The sequence below is a fragment of the Cavia porcellus genome, unplaced genomic scaffold (genome assembly GCF_034190915.1).
Source record: "Cavia porcellus strain 051 isolate PalLab524CR breed Dunkin Hartley unplaced genomic scaffold, mCavPor4.1 scaffold_10, whole genome shotgun sequence".
Lineage (NCBI taxonomy): Eukaryota > Metazoa > Chordata > Mammalia > Rodentia > Caviidae > Cavia > Cavia porcellus.
In genome coordinates this window covers 61,008,033-61,025,417 of record NW_026947493.1, presented here as the reverse complement: position 1 = coordinate 61,025,417, position 17,385 = coordinate 61,008,033, and the positions used below count along the sequence as shown (strand labels likewise).

General features: G+C 39.8%; 1 protein-coding gene across 2 annotated transcripts in view; it reads right to left on the bottom strand.

Annotated features, from left to right (window-relative positions):
* Cpne3 (copine 3) overlaps positions 1-11,055 on the bottom strand; it is a 46,969-nt gene extending 35,914 nt beyond the window's left edge. The window contains exon 1 of one of the 2 annotated variants that reach the window (XM_005008240.4): positions 10,951-11,055. The gene's annotated coding sequence lies outside the window, so the exon portion shown is untranslated. Of the gene's footprint in view, positions 1-10,378; positions 10,598-10,950 lie in introns of those variants that run through there. The other variant, XM_063257531.1, reaches the window with a different exon arrangement.
* Positions 11,056-17,385: the final 6,330 nt, after the last annotated feature.

The following is a 17,385-nucleotide window of genomic DNA, read 5'->3' as shown; positions in this document are numbered from 1 at the left end:
CATCCAACAAATTGGTAAGTTCCATCTTCTCTCCATGACTTGGTAAGAAACACCAGAGTTAATGTGTCACAGATCTCTCTCCTTCCCAACCTCTAACTGATATACATGGTCATGCAGGCCTGTAATCCTAGCACTTGGGAAGCTGAGGCACGAGGATCATTATGAGTTTGAGCCTGCGCTACAAAGTGAGCTCAAGACCAGTCCAAACTGCATGGCGAGACCCTGCCTCAAAAAGACAAAAAGGGGAGGCGGGGCAGGAATAAGGCCATGATGGAGGCTGACCTTAAAAAAGGACACAATATTTAGGGTGCACTGCTTCCTCCCGTAACGCAGGGAATGAAAAGAGACTGCAGGTGTCATCAAGAGGAACCAGGCACATATTCCCCAGCTAGATGTCCACTTAGTCAGCTAACTGGATTTGGCATCAAGTGGGGGTTCATGGCAGTGGAACACATTCTGGAGATAGAAGGATCTCATCTCCTAGAACACTGGTAAGCATCCTAGAATATGAAGTATTCAATGCTTTACCCTCCACTTTAAAATGTATCTGAAATTCCAGGATAACAGGAATAAATCCATTCATCATTCTTTTTTTTTTTTTTTTTTTTTTGGTACCAGGGATCGAACTTAATGACCTCTCACTTGCCAGGCAGGTGTCTGTGCTGCTGAGCTGTATCACTGGCCGCCATTCTGCTGTATTTAGATATGCCATCAGCAGTTTTGTGCTGTATAAAATGCCCAAGCAAGTATGAAAACATAAGACTAACATTAAAAGAATCCTTCGGCACTATCAAAAGTCAACTCATGTCTCAATGAATTCCCTTCAGTTACTCTAAATGAACTCAAAAAAAGTATTTTAAAAGCCAATGCTAGTAGCTAGAGTGGTAGGACATACCTCTAAATACAGCTACTGGGGAAGGTAAGGCAGGAGCACTATAAATTCCATACCAGCCTGGCAACGCAGTAAGATCCTCTCTCAGAGTAAGTTTTTGAAAGGAGGGGAGGGCTTGGGTGAGTTCTTCCCTAGCATGAATAAGGCCATGGGTTTGAGCTCCATCACAAGGGGAAAGGGTTAAGGGGTAAAACACAGAGAACTGGCAAATAAACAAAAGACATCAAGGCAAGGAGAAGCCAATGAAGCTGTCGGGGGAACTGACAAGGTGGGGTGACACTTGCACTGCCTGGGCTCTGACGGGTTCAATTTAAGTGCAGAGACAGAAACGATCCAGACATTAGAAGGACCCCTCCTTACACATAATACAAAGCTGAACAGGCTGAGGGGAAATTTAGAGTACCCGAAGAGTGGAAGAACACTTGGAGAAGGTGGGTAGGCAACATGGTTCCGCTGCAAGATTATAAAGTGGAGACAACAGAACAAAATGGGCTATGTAAAATGTCACTCATCAAACCTCTTATAATGCTACAATGTCTTACATATTATGATGCTGCAGAATCATTCCAAAATGATATCTTTATCAAGCCATAAACAAGATACAGAACTCAGTACCAAAATCAGCAGTCTTCCTGCTACACAATTCAGATTAGTGTTTTCTCTTCAGAAGTACACTGTTATCAGAGACGTTTGTGTTAATAGTGTTAAAAATAACTCTGTTCATCTTGATTTGTTAAAAAACTAAAAAGTGCTAAAAATATAACAAGAAGTATTAAGAGAGCAGAAAAACTACAACCATAAAGATATCACAGTTTAGGGGCTGGGGATTTAGCTCAGCAGCATAAGTGCCTGCCTTGCAAGCAGGCAGTCATGAGTTCGATTCCCGGTACTGATAAAAAGGAAAAAGACAAAAAAAAAAAAAAAAAAAGATAGCACAGTTTAAAGATATCTGCATCCATGAAATCTCTGACATACTGACAGAGACCTTGCCTGTAACGTTTGTCCTTTTTCTCTTCTCCATCTTTTACTAGTACTTTTCTCTTCCTCTTCCTTGTCCTCTTCCTCTTCCCATCTCAGAAACTATGAGTATCACTTAAGGCTATTTAACTTCTGGTCCTTGTACCTCATTTATCTCTTATTTGATTGTAACCATCTCAAGGATTCAGGCATCTCACTGTCATAGAGTACAATATCCCCAAATACTGTCCCATTCAGTTCCCATATCATAGGTTCTAGAATGAGACTGCCTGCATTTTCATCTAGATGGTACCACTTAATGTGTAATCTCAGCAAGGCCTTTAATTTGTTTCCTCCTAATTTTCTCACTGACAAAGAGAAATGACTATCCCCATCTCAAGGAGTAGTTGTGGGATCTAAACAAGTTAATATATTTAAATGGTGTCTATAAACAGGGGAATTATGATTACTACTATTTTAGTACTACCTGCTTCTAGGATTTAACCTTCTTATTTATCCTTTGTTTCATATATTTAACATTCCACGATGATTTTCCTGGTTATGCCAACCACTTCAAGTTGCTTCTTTGAGTTCTTGCTGTATTCTCTAGTGTTAACAGAGTATTCTAGAACAAGATCAGATTTGGAATAATGTATACCTAAGCTGAATCCTCCATCAGGTGCAGCTATGAAACCACATATATGTGACTTCAGCAACTGATAAGCTTTCCTCATCAGAAAAATCAGACCCACTACAAGTAAATGCTTCAATCTAGCATATGCCAACCATCTTATTCTTCCTTCCTAATATAGTCTGTGGAATAAATGATAGTCATAGAATTTTCTTTTGCATAAGGCAATTTAGAGTCTTGTATATTACATATCACTAGTAGATACAGAATGAGCAAGAAGTGTTAAAAACTCCACTAGTCCCATAAGGAGAGCATTCTGTACTCACCAACCAGAAAAGTCTTTGCATTTCTAAACATGGGGAGATCTCAACAGAGAAAGCAGATATTTATGTGAAAAATAAATCAGTCTCACATTAAAGAGGGACAACACATCAACAGACATCATTTCTTTCCCTAAAAATGCTCAAACAAAAGCTACAAATATAACATGCCAGGCACCGCAGATTACTCAGCAAACTGCTGACAGCTACATTACTGCATTGTCGCCAGGAAGCAAATTCCCTCTATTTGCAGCTGTGCCTGCTGCACAAATGACTCACTGGAGCCTACCTTTTACTTAGAAGCTGATCATGGCTTAATAGCAACTGCAAGAGACCACATAAAAAGTCAGGCCTGGAACCTTAATGGCAATATTCATAGACGTGCTCCTTCTTTTCTAGAAATCATCCAGTACATAAAATACAATGTTTTAAAAGAGCAATAGTGGTTAGATCAATGGAAGAACACTTAGCATTATAAGCAAGGCCCTGGGTTTGATCTCCAGCATCGCAAATAACAATGACAACAACAGTGAAAGAAAGATAAGTAAGTTACCTCCTCTACAAATTCAGGTGACAGAACATAAATGTTTTACATACTCTGAGTAGGATTTGCCCTGATAGGGAATAGGCAGAAGAATACCTAAGCAACTAAAGAATGAGTCTATGCATTCCACTCCTCAAAGATAAGATAGTAGAAGGAAAAACAGAAGTAGTCACTAGGACTAGATAACAGCTTCCCTACTATGTTGGAAAACTGTTTGGTTCAACCAACTCTCCTGAAAAGGGACTAACTCTTAGAAAAACTGAACATATCAAGCATTCTCCCAGTCACCCTAACTTTCTGAATCAACATTATGACACTGATTTCAAAAACTGAAAAATTCAGACCTAATAGTTAAAGTGGAGTCTGATATGTAAAATTTAAAGCATACAGTCACTTACAGCCCTGGCTGAGTATCCTGAAGTTTTATCTGCTTCCTGTTTTCTCATCTCACCTTGAACCTATTCTTAGATTTATTCAGTAAGGCTGCCATGGAGACCCTGCCTGCTGTAACCCCAAATCCCTAACGTGAAGGTACAGACCCTTCCTTATACTCGCGGTCACGTCCCTACTTCAGGTTTTCCATGTCTGTCACCTGCCTACTATAACAATCCCATACTCGGTGTCACTGCGATCACCTCTCCAGTCACAGCATCATTTTTCACCTCCAATTTCTCACTACTGGCTACCCAGGCCTATTATAGCTCTAAGAGCAAAGGCTGGAGTGATTGGCTGGGCTCCCATCTGTCTCTCGCTACCTGGACAGCTACACCTAAGCCTCAAAGTCCTTTAGTACCCGCTTCAAATGACAGCTCATGAGGAGAGCTGAGGCTGATATTCCCGAATTCTGTAGGGCTCTGCCCCCCCTCCATACTGTCACTTGTTTGTGTGGCTCATCATCATTTCTAATGACTGCTGTGACAGTGACCGAGTTTCACTGCTTCCCTAAGTCTTCCTAAAGCTTGAGACATGAAGTTACTTGGAGTAAGAACAGCAGTAACTTTGAAGTCAGTCTGCATGGTACAGATTTCTTCCCCGTCATCTACCTCAGTGAATCACCTTTGCCAAATTATGTCTGAACCTGAATTTCCCCATCTATAAACTGAGAATTTAAAACATACTTGATGAATGTGCATTTGTAGCACACTCAGCATGTATGAGACATATCATGGTGCAGCAACTATTTTATTAGCTTCTCAGATATTTTCATTCATGTTTCAGTACAGGTTGCTTACTTTTAAGAAGACATACAGCATCTTTTTCAGCTTGTTTATGAGAAACTTCTTCGAATACTAATAAAAGAATCTCTGGAATTTACACAAAATTAACTTGTTAAAGTGGTTAGCCCTGACTAGAGAACTTTTCCTAAATCTTCTCAGGTTTGTTTATCTGAGCTACTGTTCCATGTTGGGCATGTGGGAGGAAACCCAGGCCAGTATCAGTGCGTCATCTGTACTAAAACAATTGAGAGGAAGAAGTCAGTGTTCATCTACCAATGCCTTTAGGAAACATCCATCAGTCTTCCAGTACAAAATGAGGAAATTAGTGATAAAGGAAAAATTCTGAGATGCTCTAAATTTACAAATCCCAAGGATGGAGGATGAGATAAGACATGCTAATAAGCTAACATCTTCGGGCCAAATCGGTAACAAACTAGGACACATTCCTTCACGTGTGCTGAAATCTTGCTTGTCTCAAAACCCAAGGAGCATGGTCTTTAAGACCACTGCTTTTAGCTTACAAACCCAGTCAAGCAGCAACACGGGCTTCGTATTACAGACAGCCCTCCTCTCCCAAAACTTTGTCAATTCCCAGGCCCTAGCTTTTTTATCTATAGACAATGTAGGTTCGATACAATTTTTATGCTTTTCTCAAAATGTTCATCATAAAAGACTATGGCTTTTTAGATCCAACAGACAATTTTCCAACTGCTATCCAGCCTTGCTGCTGGTGGCTCAGGGAAGCTGCTCAAGCACAGCTGGTTGCTGTTGCTGCTGAAGCTCAAACTCAGAGCCTCATATATAAAGTGCTCCACTACTGAGCTATCCCTCCATTCCCCAGGAGCACTCCCTTCCATCTGGCTAGGATCTACTGTGGATCAATAAATCTTTTATTCAGAGATCTTTTGGTTTGAAGAATTTCTATTTAAAACTGACTTACGCTTTTACAATTTTTAAAATGGGTACAGTCACAAGCCTATAATCCCAGCACTTGGGAGACCCAAATAAAAAAGATGGCAAGTTTGAGGACACCTACATAGCAAGGCCCAGTCTCAACATCACCCACAAAAATGAATAAAGAAAGAAAGAAAGAAAATCTTCATTGGTTTTGTTTCTGGTTCTAAAATCATCATTCACTAATTGCTGTTGCATAATGCACCCAACATCACCATGGCTACACACAAGCCAGGGTAACCTTGAGGAAGCTGACAAAGGGCCCAGAAACATCAGCAGTAAACATCCTGTTATGATTTATGTTCAGATGGCTCCCCTGCTCCACAAGCCTCATGCAATCATGAACTAGCCAAATCTAGTATTTGTGATTGGTTCATTGCCTAGCACTTGGATTGGTGGTATGAGTGCTAACCCACCCAGGGGTGGAGCCAGCATAGTGTATTGGCAGGAAGAAGGCATGTCTTCTCTCTCTTTTGCCTGGTTTCCCTTTTGCTGCACGGCCATTAACCACTGCCCCTCAGCCATGTCATTTTGCCTTGGAGCCAAATGAGGATGGACTCAAAGCTCCAACCTGAAAGAAATAAATCTTGCTTTCCCAAACTTTGGGGGTCAGGTATTTTGTCTCAACAACTAGAAAGAAAAGTAAGTAAGACACATCCCAGGCAGTGTTTCTCAGATTTTATTGCTCAGAACAATAAAAGATGTCCCCTTCAAAAAACAAAAAAATGTAGACTAGTATCTTATTGCCACAAAATCTAAGACTTTCTATCCTATTTGACAGTCCAGATCACACTGGTAAGTGCATACATTAAAAGCCTAGTGTGTAGTCATTGTTACCCTGGGGGCAGGGACAACATAATAAAGCAATAAGTAATTAAATGAGAAGATCCTTCATTCAATAAGGATTTACTGGACACCTTCTAGGTGTTCTAAACACAACAGAGAGGATAAAAACCAAACAAAATAGCTAGTTATCTATGCATATATAAAAACAAAGCTGGGAGGTTCAGAAAGAGAGAAAGAATGAGCAATCAAAGTAGTCTCACAGTTGGAGAAGATCCCTGGAGGATTTGCCTATAGAAGAACTCAAGTCACTGATCAATGGATTATTTTTAATGCTTAAACTTAAAGAGAGAAGGTGAGAGGAAAGAGGAAAAAAACATATAATTAATGATTCCATAATCTGGATGGTTTTTATTTTCTCCACAATTTTCAAAGTGTTTTCAACTAATATATCATCTTTGAATCTTACAAATCTTTGAATCTGTTAGCTGGGCAGAACAATAATTATTATCCAATGTAGCAGTTTAATTCCATAGTCAGCTGGTTCTAAGGCAGGGTGGCATAGCAAAAAAATAATAGTTCGTGGCATGGCAAGCAGGAGGCAGCAAGCAGCAAGCTCTCCTTTCCCCCTTTTATCCCATCCAGGTTACAAACCTTTGGTTGGTGCCACTCAGACCCAGGGTGGGGCTTCCCATCATCCACAACCAGAACTATGCTAAGCCAATTGGTGGACTAGCCAATTATCACACTATAATCCAGTATCACACACCCATGATCCAGGAATCTACTAAAGGCCCCACCTATGGGAACAAGAAGCACTGAGGAAATACCTGGATAGAAGCTAAAAACACTACATCCTACCACTAAATGCATGCTTTCCAAAACTTGGCTCCCTTTATTTCCTCCTTAGCTGGGCATGTATAGTATTGAACTGGGCAAGACAGGTATTTCATATTTTGTCACTGTGTGCCCCTCTCTAATTTATGGTGAGCAGTGATACGAAGACTGCATCAATTTAAGGCTGCAACAACGACTTTATTTTCAACATTTAAAAGTCTGCAGCACGGGTAATATGGCTCACTGGTAGAGTTCAGTAGAGTTCAAGCTTAGCAGCCTCAAAAATAAAAAATTAATAAATAATAACAGTTTGTATACTATATTAAGAATGTTTATGCATTTTCTGATTTTAAGAATAGTGGTCATGATGCTTAACATACACATTTCAACTAGCTTTAACTTCTGTGGAAACTCATAGTTTCTAATCATGAACAGTTCAATACTATTTCATTCACCACTCATTCTCCAAATACATATGAATTGTCAGTTGCATGTCAGGCACTTTATTCTAAGGTGCTAGGGAACCCACAATGTATAAAACAGACAAACCTCCCTGCCCTTAAGAGATTACACTCCAGATAGATACTAATAGAGATTTTTAAAAGAAGGAAAGAAAGAAAGAGTAGGTACTGTGTCAGGTGGCAGCATTAAGAAGAAAAAGCAGGAAAAGGGAGCAAGCAATATTGAAGGTGGGGTGCAATTTTAGTATTTTTTAAATTTTTAACACCACCATCAGGAAATACTTGTATTTTTGATTTTTACTCATTGTAAGAAATTCTGATCCTTAAATAGATGAAAATGTTTCTCTTTACATTTGCAAGATATCTAATTTACAAGTATTATCACCTTAAAGTCTAAAGGTATAGTAAATAAGGTAAAAGTTTCAAAATACTGAGTGAGCCTGATGACAAGATGTTGCAACCACGGTGAAAATTTGGCAATTTTCACAGGAACTAGATATAATATATCCATTTAGTAAGAGGACATTACAAAAGGATTTATAAAAATGACTGCAATATTTCCTTTCATTTTGCACAGGAAAATTGTATCCATGCAATGAAAATTGGTAAATTTGATCATTACTCTGACCAATTTTAATGTTCTTTTAAAAATTACTAATGAAAAAGATGAAGAGCCTCTCCAAAAGAATCTCAATGTTACTACCTAACCTTTCTACAAATACATTAAAACCAGCACAGTTGGCTTACCTATTCATAGGTAGCTGAATCTTATCAATGTGTATATATACAATAATTGCTTTGGATTATCACTATCAAAAACTTAAATAACATTGGTAAACAAATCTATGATATGAGTAATTAAAAGCTTCCTGGCTAATCTTTTAGCAACTTTTTAATCCAATTTATTTGGATATTGACCTTGTAATAACATAAAGCAAAAATGCTGGTGAGAAGCCAGATTGTAAGGTAAAAGTAATAAAAGATACATAATAGGAAATGCCCTACTTTTGACCCCTCAAGCTTACTGTGTACACTAACAGGAAGTGGCATTGATTTTTACAAGACAATCTACCTAGAATATCATGCTGTGATGGGCAGTGGTGACTCATTATAAAACTCTCAAGGTTACAATATTCTAAAATTGCTTTTAACATCCAACAGTAGCTTTCTAGATGCTTTCTAGAAAGCGTACTTTCTAACATAATAAATTAATAATGGAAAAGAGGAAAATTCTTATCAGTAATAAAAAGACACCCATTGACAGAAACAAAAAGAAAGAGGGCAAAGTGTAAAACTATACTAAAAATTGACAGGCAGTGGTATCCGGGACCCAGCATGAAGTGGAACATTTCAGGGCAATAGAAATGCCACTGTAAAAAGTATTAATAAAAGCTTATTCTATTTATTTTGCAATGCTGGGCCTTGAAGCCAGATCTTCTCACATGCCATGCAAGTATTCTACTACTGAGCTCCAGCCCCAGCTAAATAACTTATTTTAAGATATGTAATTGTCAGATTGCCTTAAATTTATGTGGAAATGAAGAATATTCTCTTTAAAGTATTCAGTTATAGATAAAATGAGGAGAGTTGTCCAGTCATTAAGATACATTTAGAAGCCACGAATTCTCCTGTTTTCCCTATTCTAGAACTTCTTCCCAGGAGAAGAAACTTCTGAGAGAAGAAACTTGAGAGAACAGCACACTTCACTGTGGGGTTTGGCCAGCCAGCTTTTAATCCACAAAAGATCTGAAACTCAACCCCACCTCTTATCCAGAGAGCCTCAGCATGGTTCAGTCCGGTAGACATTCTGCTTTCAAAGTTTTCAGCTCAGAGTGAGAGACATTTTCCCAATCCATCAGCCAAAAAGAAATCCCTTTCAAAATATTTTCAGAGTAATAAGTAACCTTGAGAATCACAGGTTAACGCCTGAGACATCTATGGATGTCACTATTAACTGACTTATCACATATGTCACTTGATCTTTTCCTATTGTTATTTCTCTCTACACATGTTCTAAACATATAAGTTTTGTTTGGCTCTAAGAGGCAGTAGTAAGAGCTGGAGTTTGCTAAACCCAACTAATGACAACAGCAAGATGTAGATGGCAGTCACTTAGCTAAATGTTTTTGCAAACATGACTTTAATCCTCATAACAACGCTATGACACAGTATTATCTCTGTTCAACAAATGTAGGAGCCGGCCCTTAAAAGTTAACTACTGACCATAGTCAAACAGCCTAACAAAGCTCAAAGCACGGATTTGAAACCTCGATTCTAGTCTTATCCCAAAGAAAGTATCCTTTTATGTTAAGCTATAATGCTTGTGCTCTAAAATCTTACACATCTGTATGTATATCAATCCTAATAATACCAGCTTATCACACTCACAAGTATGGTTTGGTATGTTAATTCAACCTGAATTTCACAGAGCATGATGTAGTAACAATACCACTTTGTCAGCACTAACTTTGTTTTTCCTTTGCTAGGGCTCGAATCCAGAACTTATCTATAGCACGGTAAACAAGTGCTCTTCCCACCGATCCTATGGCCCCAGGCTCCACTTGTAAGCATTAAATGATCTTACATGTACAAACCTTGGTTAGCGGTAGCACAATAGTGGAACACTGCAATCAGTAATGACTATATTTAACCTCGCTCTTGTCTCCAACTGATTTTCCATTATAGAGACAGCCACAAAAATATACTAAGGAAAAGGAAAACTTGTAGACAACCATTAAGTGCCTCACGGGTAACACATATGTCAGTCTGTTTGGTCAAGTACCTGAAGGTACTGCAAAATAAATGCAACTGCACTTCCTCCACGCCTCTTGTGTATTGGGCCCAAAGCGCTAGGCAGAATTTCTAAGTTGCAAATAAATAGCAGCTGCTGGCATGCTCCTCACGCGGTCCTCGCTTTACTCTGAAATCAGTGGTCACCTTCTCCCACGTCACCTGTCGCTTTCATCTATGCAATGCGCAGCAGTCCCGTGCACCCGAGCCTTCGTCTCGCCAAGAGCGTGGCGCGAAGACTCCGTCCCTCTATCCCCGAGGCGGCCGAGGGTCCCGTGCACCTCCTGCCCAGGTGCGCGAGGTCCAGGCCCCCGCGGCGCTCGTGGCCCAGCCGAGCCCCGAGCCCCTGCTCCCCGGGAGGCGCTGCCCGGACCCAGCCTCGTCAGGCCGCGACCCCGCAGGAGGTTGCTCGGGAGCCCCGGCGCGCCCCGCCAGCCTCGGCCCAAGGGCTCCTCGGCCCTGAGGGGCCCCCACGAGGAGCCTGGAGCCCGGGTTCTCACGGCAGGGCCGCCCTCCACCCCGAGATGGGCGGTCTGGCCTGCCAAACCGGTGCCGAGCACTCACACGCTTGACTTCGGGACAGAGTCGGAGAGAGTGGCGGCGCAGACAGCGTCCACGAGCTGGCCGGGCCGCGGGGCTTCACCGGAACCCGGGCGGCAGGGGTGGGGCGGGGCGGGGCGGCAGGGGTGGGGCGGGCGGGGCCTCGGTTCTCCCCGCCCACCCAGGCCCCGCCCCGCTCCAGATAGCGTCTCCCCAGGCTTGCAAACTGATGTTTAAGGGTGCTCTAGGGCCCCTCGCCTGCCGAAAACTCAACACTGACTTTCAGAACTAAAATGCTGCACCTAAATAAATTCTGAAAGCCAAAAGAATTGAAATATTTAAGGAATTCTACTCTTTCACTCAGCATGATAATAATAAAAAGGTCACTGTTAATTATACTTTATGAAGAGCTTTCTTAGTGTGTGTACACCCAGGGTCATTTTACAGCCTTAATTTCATTTAATCTTCATAGTATTTTTGTGACGTATTTGGGGCCTTATCCCTATTTTACGAATGAGAATGCTACAATTGAGTAACTGGAGATTTGATATCTAATTGGCCTGTTTCCCTAAAGGCACAGTTTCTACTAAATACAACTTCAAAATGTGCCGCTAAACTGGGTGTAGTTGACACATGCCTGTAATCTCATCACACTGGAAGACTGAGGCAGGGAATAGCAACTTGTAACTAAGAGAGACCCTACTTTAAAAAAAAATTTTTTTTAAAGGGCTGGGTTCAGTCCCCAGTACACACACACACACACACACACACACACACACAGAGAGAGAGAGAGAGAGAGAGAGAGAGAGAGAGAGAGAGAGAGACTCTCATACAAGCAGATAAATGATAACAGAGAAAAAGGCACCAAATTGCAAGCACAGAACCCCAGCCTGCATGGCTGCAGTCCGGTGGAGAAGTGTATTAATTGATTACTACAGACTGCTGGTTTTGTTTTAGAGTTTTCATTTTTTCTGGTTTTTTGCTTTGGTTTTTATTGTTGTTGTTGTATGCTTTGTTTTGTTTGTTGTTGTTGTTCCAGACAGGATCTCACTATGCAGTTCAGGCTAGCCATGCGCTCACTTTGTAGCCCAGACTCCAGTATGCATTGATCCTCCAGCTCAGCCTCCCCAATGTTGGTATTCCAGGCATGCACCACCACACCACGCGGGTTTTTGGTTTTTTAATTAGTAAATTTTGCAGTACCTAATGGTTACATTCATCATGGGGAGTTGGTGCATGTATGTAACACAGCTTAATTCTTTTTTCATCCCCTTTCTAAATCTCTCTGGCTTCTGAAGACCACTGGTTGGGGGGGGCACAGTAGTGGACCTCAAGTTCTAGTTTAGCCTATGTGTAAAATAGAAAGACCCTGCCCCCACAAAAAAAGTAGTAAAGGCTGAAACATAGCTCTCGATGAAGGCTTTGGCTTCAATACCATACACACACAAATACACACACACACTAACATACATAATACGCTGCTGTTTATCTTTTGAATTCTGATTTTATATTCAAATGAAGGTCCTTACGCATCACTAACTGAATTGCAAGTTGCAAATTTCTAGAACACATAGGATCCATATCTAACCTTCAAAACATTTGTCTCCACTAAAGCAGGGAAAAGAAAGGGATAGTTTCTTACTTTTAAGCATCCAAAGAAAGCAATGTAACACTGGAATACATAAAACTATAGCTATTCACTATGCTTATTTATTCTCCCAAGTGATCTAATTTTCATTTTGTTTGTTCTCATCTATTTGCCTACTAATTCAACACATATCTAGGATTCTAGAATTAAAAATAATTATGTTTAATATCTAGTAGAAAGTTAAATGCATGCTAAATTGAATGAGATACTCACAAAATACCTACGTGTTATAACCTGAAGTGAGGACCTGTTGGATTTTTGTTCTTTACAGTTCCGGTTTTTAAACATTGGAGTACTGCAAGGCTTGGTCCTTAGACTTTAATTTTTCTTTTTTCATTCATACCTTTTGTTACCTCATCAAGTTCACAGCTTTGAATTCCATATACATTCTTTTTTTTCAATTTTATTTTTTATTAGCGTTGTAGTCAGGGGTTGCAAAGAGAACAAGACAACATGGGAAACAATTTATAGAATTGTTTTATAATGGTCACCCAAAAGAGTCAAATATAAAAGAAAGAATGCAGGAAATCTGTCCACACACTAAGATCCAAAGAATCCAGCTGAAGGCCTGGATCCCATGGCAATATTCTGCATGAGTTCAGCGGAAGACCTAGAGCCTATGACAATGTCCTCTATGTGCTCAGCTCGAGGCCTAAAGCCCACAATAATATCTCATGCAAGTCTGTCTCACAGATCTACACTGGGAAGGCCCAAAGGTCAGTGGTGGCCAGCAGGATGAAGGATCTGTGCCAGCAGGCTGAGGGTTCTGCATTGGAGCCAGGAAGCAATGCTCAAAGTAAAGACCAGAGCTCCCCCGAGAAGTAGATCTGGTTCTGAGCCCCTCTGATGAAAACACGTGAATTCATATCAGGAAAGACTAGACAAGCTCCAACAGGAGAACCAACAATACCATGGAGAACCAACAATACAATCCTCTTCTCCAGTTCTCCTGTTTATCTTGGCAGTAATCCTCAAGGGGACCATCCACGGTCAGCACCACACTTAGTTCACCTGGTATTACAAGTTGACCACCAGGTATCAATCCACCACTATTAATATAGTTTGTAGTACATAGTGGTTACATTCTTTGGGGGAAGTTGGTACATGTACATAATACATTTCAATTCTTTTTAAATCCCCTTCCCCTACCATTTCTCCCTCTTCTCTCCATCTCTTGAGTTCCTTCCCATTTGCAAAGGATCTATCTCCCTATTTCCTAGTATTTTTTGTTTTGCTCTTTATTTATGTTTGAGGTTTCGCTGATAAGATAAATCATGTGATATTTAAGCTTGAGTACCTGATTTGTTTCACTTAACATTATAGTCTCTAGGTGCATCCATTTTCTTACAAATGACTCAAATTTATCTTTCTTTATTGCAAAACTGAACTCCATTGCATATAAATACCACATTTTCTTTATCCATATGTCTATTGATAGGCTGGCTTCAAGATTTAGCTATTTTGAATTGTGCTGCTATATGTCTTTAACTCTTTCAGGATAGAGCTGGCTCCAGTGGAATTTCTATTTTAGTTTTTTGAGGAAACTTCATTACTGATTTCTACAGTGGTTGTACTAGTTTACACTCCCATCAACAATATAGAAGGATTCCTTTCCACCTGCAGCCTTTCCAGCATTAACATTGGTTGATTTCTTGATGATAGCCATTCTTTCCATGTATTTATTAGCCATTTCATCCATATTCTTAAGGCTATTCCGTATCTTCCTTTCGAAACTTGAAATTTCAAGTGTCTACCTCACACTTGGATATTGATTAGTTAGCAATTACTAATATGTTACAAGTGCAACGCATTACATCTAGTTTGGTGGCTTAAAACAGGAAGAGTGATTATCTAAAATAGCTATAGAAGCTGTCCATAGAGGTTCAGAAACTGAGGAGTGGCTTAGCCATGTGGATGTGACTCATTATCTCTCCAGGGGTTAGTCAAGTACTAACCAGGAATGCAGCTATCTAATGGCTCCAACGGGGCTCCCTCCTGTGGCTGGCAAGGTGTGTTGTCAATGGGAAATAGCTCTGGTGTGCTGCTTCTCCACAGGACTGCTTAAATTACTCAGGACCTGAATACTGGCTGCCCACGAAATATACTATAGATTAACAAATAATCACAGAAATGAAAGTGAAATGATAAAATATGCTTAGGGCCATTAGGGAAACAGCAAAATATTTGGAGGACTCAAGAGAAGTTTCTCTGAGGTAATGGCATTTGAACTGAGAGCTAAAATATAAACACACATTAGGTAAGGAATGGTGGGCAAGGGAAAAGGTGTCAGTTAGTGGACTTTGAAGGAATCCTGATGAAGAGATACCATGTAAGGTGGGATGAGTGTCACGGAGGAAATAAATGATAATGTGGCTTAAACCTATTGCAGGGAACAGGGAGGGAGAGGAAGAAGGAACATACATAATGCCTGTACTGAATGTAAGGTTATAAAGACAGGGACAAGGTAACAGTACAGACTCTGTGAGCAACATATAGGGTGACATGCCACAAAGGATTTTATGCAGAGGACTAACATGCTGTAATCTATCTTCTTTTCTTGAGACACTGGGGAAAACCCCTAGGGCTTCATACATGCAAGGTAAGCACTCTTCTGAAATATACCTGGGTCTTCCATTTAGCTTTAAAAAAGATCCCATTTTGCCAGACATGGGAACACTGTAATCCAAGCATGTGGGAAGCTGAGGAAGGAGGATTTCATGTTGGAGGGCAGTTTGGTTTATATGATGAGACTGTCTCAAAAAGAAACAAACGGGCTGGGGATTTAGCTCATTGGCATAAGCGCCTGCCTTGTAAGCAGGCAGTTGTGAGTTCGATCCCTGGTACCAATAAAAACGAAAAAGACAAAAAAAAAAAAAAGTCAAGAAAAAAAGATAAACAAACAAAATTTGATTTCAGAGTTTGTTCTTAGTGTAGAACATGTGCTTAGCATGTGCAAGGCTGTAGGTTCAATCCCCATAACAAAAAATAAAATCTTATTTTCTAATTATGAGGCAAAATCACATCAGAAGACTCATTATTTGAGGCCAAGGAGAGGATATATTACTTAATGTTCCTGCCAAGAAAGCATTACCTAAATTGAATCATAAAAATCATAAGGAAATAATCAACCAAACACAAACTGAGGAATGCTGAAAGCCAATTATTGTCAACCATAGCAAACCCAGAAAGGTTACCAGACAAACTATAGTATTGGGCTGGGGATGTACTCAGTGGTAGATTATCTGCCTACCAAGTGCAAAGCCCTAAGATCAATCTCTGGTACCACACAGACACAAAATGGTTGTCTGGAATTAAAAATTTGCAGAAGGTCCTGTATTTTTTATAAATTCAGTAATTCTACACCTCAGGGTATTTTGCTATTTCTGGAGAATTTTTTTTTTTTGCTATTATACTAAGTGGAAGCACAATTGTTATTTAATAGAGACTGAGGAGGTATTAAATATCCTACAGTGCACAGGCTTCCCACCAAAAAGAATTATCTGACTCCAAATGTCAGTATTGAAAATGTCTTTGTTTCTGAGAATGAAGAGTCATGATTCTGTAATCTACACTCAAAATTTTCAACAACTAGATATCTAGTCAGCTCTGTCCAGCTTCTGGTTTAAAGGCCTACTTTTTTTCTGTATCTACTTTACAATAAACTCTGTCTAACCTTCTGCAAAAAAAAAAAAAGGAGAACATAATTTGCACAGCATATGAAATATGCATAAAAGGATTAAAGAAACTTGAGAAAATGAACAATGGCTGAATTTAAGTGAAAAGTTTATGGGAATTCTTATAACTTTTCTAAGGATTTAAAATTTTTTAAATGAAAATCTTAATTAAAAATTCACTAGGATGAATGACCCTGTTTGAAAAATTAAAACATTAAAATTGCATAAAAAGGGTGAAGGTTGTAGTTTAGTGCAAAGGCCCTGGGTTTAATTCCCATGACTGGAAAGAAAAGCAAAACAAAACAACACAGGGATATCACTGATGAAGTGGATTCAGCTAACACAAGTAGTGAGAACACTGTCTTTGGAACAGAAGGTATGCTTCCCAGTCTTCTAAGAAAAATCTACTGGGGCTGGGGGTTTAGCTCAGCGGCATAAGCGCCTGCCTTACAAGCAGGTAGTCCTGAGTTCGATCCCCGGTACTGATAAAAAGACAAAAAAAAAAAAAATCTACTATGTGTCCTTGGTTTAGTTACCAAATCTTTCCCATGGTAAACTTGGGACACAAGTTACTTCACAAAAGTAAGGAAAATAAACAGAAGATAAAATTAAAGTGTACTAATTCCCTCTATAGTACTAGAAGTAATATACATTACACAACATGACTTTTTAACCTTCACTGCTTTTCCGTATTGCCCACAAAAGTAAGAATCCATACAGTAGGTTGCTGCACGTTTTCATCCACATATGTTCTGAAATAGGACTCAAAAGTCTTGTCATTTACTCAAGAACTACACATCCCCAATGATACAATCATGCCATCTGTATCTTTTTTCTTGGCCATGTTAGGGATTGAACCCTGACTCTTCCCTGATCCTATGCATGCCAGGAAAGCATTCTATCAACCAAGAAGTATCCCAGCCCAGAGCAAGCCCCTTGGTTTGTGTCCTCTTCTCCCTAGTCTTTTTTTTTTTTTTTTTTTTTTTTTTTTTTTTTAGCTAAGACCAGCTAGTATTTTGCTTACATTGTTCCTCATCTTTGGTTTCTCAATCTCCTCCTTTCTCCTAAGTGGGGCAACTTTTTTACAAGCATTTATTTACAAAAAAGGACTTCCCTCTAGTGCCAAGATTCAGCCTA